The following is a 3,724-nucleotide window of genomic DNA, read 5'->3' as shown; positions in this document are numbered from 1 at the left end:
TGGTGTTACTATTGTAATTGTTTTGGGCACCAGAACTCTGCAAATAGAAGACGTGGGAACTTAATTGATTAATGCTATATGTGTTCTGACTGCTCCACCTACCGGCGGTTCCCCTGTCTCTCTCCCTTTCTTTGGGCCTCCCTACTCCAAAACACAACAATATTGAAATTAGGCCAGGGCCCGGGGCCGGGGCTGGGGCCGGCCCCGTGGCATACTCGGGAGAGTGCAGTGCTTGGGAGCGCACCGGTGGCTCCCGCCACGGGCTCGGATCCTATATAGGAATGGCCGGTGCGCTCACTGCCTGAGCACGGTGCGGGCGACGNATGGGTAGAAGCATTCCCAACCAAACAAGAAACAGCCACCGTCGTGGTCAAGAAAATCCTAGAAGAAATCTTTCCACGTTTCGGGGTACCCAAGGTAATTGGGTCCGACAATGGGCCCGCCTTCGTTGCCAAGGTAAGCCGGAGTGGCCAGATACCTAGGGGTCAATTAAAAATTACATTGTATCTACAGACCCCAGAGTTCAGGGCAGGTAAAAAGAATGAACAGAACTCTAAAAGAGGCCCTGACTAAATTAACCATGGAGACTGGTGTAGACTGGGTTTTGCTCCTTCCCTTAGCCTTGTTCAGAGTTAGGAACACCCCCTCCCAGTTCAACCTGACCCCCTTTGAGATCCACTATGGTGCCCCTGCCCCCGTGACTTCACTGGGGAATACCTTTGAACCCACTTGCCTCAGTAACAGTGACTTATATGCCAGGTTAAAAGGACTCCAAGCCATACAGAAAGAAGTTTGGACACAGCTGGCAGCTGCTTATGAGCCTGGGACCCCCAAAGTTTCTCACCAGTTCCAGGTTGGGGACACTGTATGGTGACACCGCTCCCAATCTCTGGAACCCTGTTGGAAGGGACCTTGCCTGATGCTCCTGACGACACCAATGGCTGTGAAGGTAGACGGGATCTCCGCTTAGAGCCTGTACCACCAGAAGACCAAGGATCAAAGGACGCTGCCTGGAAAGTCCGGGGTTCCAAGGAGCACCCCTTAAGACTGAAAATTGTTCGGACGTTCTAAGTGTTGTAAGATGAAAACTCTCTTGCTTTTCTTATGCCTAAAGATCTTTTCCCGGGGCCCAGGAGCTAGCAGTCCACATACCCCTTCCTCACACAGCCAGCTGTGCAACCGGACTCTTAACGTGAACAAGTGGTCTGGTGACACATATCTGTTGCCCCCTCCAGAAAGATGGTGGGCCTGCGCTACTGGGGTCACACCCTGTGTTAGCTTACAGGTCCTAAACGAGACCCAAGATTTCTGTGTCTTGGTTCGGTCGTTGCCTCGGCTTGTTTACCATCCCTATGAAGAACTATTATCATACTGGGATAAAAAATAACGGGGACTACTGAACCAGAAGGGAGCCCCTAGGTACCATGCTCTCTGTCCTCTTAGGCTTAAGATTGGGAACAGCTGGGGCAGCTACAAGAGCTTCAGCTCTGGCTATTCAATATCAGGAATTAAACCAACAGAAAACAGTATTTCATGATTGAAATACGCACACACACACACACACAAAAACAGGGGAATGTGGAAGTAGAGATAACCCCCAACCTTTTTGGTAAACAATACCAGATACTTAGGACCTTCCATTACCAGGTGCTTAAGACCTTCCGTCGCCAGAAGATTAGGACTTTCCGCTGCCAGGGGGAAGGGACTTTCCAAAGAGCCCAAAGTTCACCCTGTCCCAGGAAGGGAGTATGCTCACCTGATTGCAGGAACAGCATGACACCTTATCTTTGGACACCAAGGGAGGAAAGAGGGGGGGGTGGACCGTTGGTCAATACCTCAGTCTTTCCTTTGCCCGTCAAAAGCTAAAAGCCCAATGGTTTTAAAAATTGCTTAAAGTGGCCAATAAATGGTGTACAACCCAGCCTGTTACCAAAGCCTGCCTACCAAACTGTATAAAAGATGCTTGAGTTAAGAGCTCGGGGCCGCTCCTGTCCTGAAAACGGGGCGACTTCCAGTNTGTCTTGCTTGTAGTTTTGTTTAAATTGAATCTTATTGGAGACCTTTGATCTTCTTGTACCTGAGTATTTATACTTTTCCCCATATTTGGAAAGTTTTCTATCATTTCTTTAGATAAACATTCTATTCTGTCTCTTCCTTTTGAATTCCTATGACTCAAATATTTGCTGTTTTGATGCTCTTCCATAAATCCTGTAAACTTTCTTAATTATTTTCATTCCTTTTTCTTTTTTTCTCTTCTGACTGTTTGTATACCTGTCTTCAAGTTCACAGGTTCTTTCTCTGCTTAATTAATTTTGCTATTGATGCTCTCTGTTGTATTTTTTATTTCATTCATTGTATCTTTTAGCTCCAGAATTTTTTTTNGCCGCCAAGCCAAGGGTTTCGATCCCCTTTCCGGTCAAAAAAAAAAAAAAAAAAAAAAAAAAAAAAAAAAAAAAGAAATTAGGCCAGTTAATACTCCTACAATGACCTCTAAAAGTTCAACTGAAAAAGTCACAAGTTCCTCACTTTAAATCAAAAGGTAAGAATGATTAAGTTTGGTGAGGAAGGCACATTGAAAGCCAAGAAAGGACATACATAAGCCCAGATAGGGTGAAATCTAGGCCTCTTGAGCCAAGCAGTTAGCCAGATTGTGAATGCAAAGGAAAAGTTCTTAAAATTAAAAGTGCTACTCTAGTACATATAAATGACAAGAAAGCAAAATAGCCTTATTGCTGATATGGAGAAAGTTTTAGTAGTCTGGGTAGAAAACCAGTCCAGCTACAACATTCCCTTAAGCCAAAGCCTAATCCAGAGCAAGACCAAGAAGTCATTTTGACTTTTAAGTCTTATTATTTAAGAAATTCATTTCATAAGGCTATAGTTGTTCTAGATAGTGATTCCTCTGATAGATCTGGGCAAAGTAAATTGAAAACCTTCTGGAAAGGAGTCACATTTTCAGATGCTATGAAGAACATTTGTGATTCATGGGAGGAGGTTAAAATATTAACATTAACATGAGTTTGGAAGAAGTTTGATTCCAACCCTCATGGATGACTTTGAGGGGTTCGAGACTTCAGTGAAGGATGTAACTTCAGATGTGGTGGAACTAGCAAGAAAATTAGAATTAGAAGTGGAGCCTGAAGATGTGACTGAATTGCTGCAATGTCATGATAAAACTTTTATGGATGAGCAAAGAAAGTGGTTGCCTAAAAAAATTCAACATTTTAATTTCACCCATTACATGTTCTTGATGCCACAGTTTGCATCTTTTTATATTGTGTATCCTTTAACATATTATTGTAGCCATTATTATGTTAAGTTTTGTCTTTTAACCTTCATACTAAATATATAAGTGATTTACACACCACCATTACAGTATTAGGATATTGTGAATTTGACTGTGTATTTACTTTTACCAGTGAGTTTTACTGTTTCATATACTTTTGAATTATAATTAATATTCTTTTCTTTCAGCTTGAAGAATTCACTTTAGCATTTGTTTTAAGACAGTCCTGGTGGTGATGAACTCCTCTCAGCTTTTGTTTGTCTCTGAAAGTCTTTATTTCTCCATTTCTGGAGAACAGCTTTGTTGGGTACAATATATATATATATTTTTTTTCCTTTTTTCATGTCCGGCAACGGATCGCAACCTTCAGTGTCGCACCCGTACCGGACCGGGACTGGCAACGAGATCGCAACCCTCGGTGTTGCGCCCGCACCTCGC

General features: G+C 43.2%; 1 long non-coding RNA gene across 1 annotated transcript; it reads left to right on the top strand.

Moving 5' to 3' along the window:
- The first annotated feature begins 329 nt into the window (after positions 1-329).
- LOC103610221 lies at positions 330-1,557 on the top strand. The gene is made up of 2 exons (XR_552194.1): positions 330-456; positions 760-1,557. It is a non-coding gene; the product is annotated as an uncharacterized LOC103610221 (long non-coding RNA).
- The last annotated feature ends 2,167 nt before the right edge of the window (positions 1,558-3,724 follow it).

This window comes from Galeopterus variegatus, unplaced genomic scaffold, assembly GCF_000696425.1.
Source record: "Galeopterus variegatus unplaced genomic scaffold, G_variegatus-3.0.2 Scaffold10775, whole genome shotgun sequence".
Taxonomy (NCBI): domain Eukaryota; kingdom Metazoa; phylum Chordata; class Mammalia; order Dermoptera; family Cynocephalidae; genus Galeopterus; species Galeopterus variegatus.
Note: the sequence above shows the minus strand (reverse complement) of the source record. Positions and strands in the feature narration are given on the sequence as shown.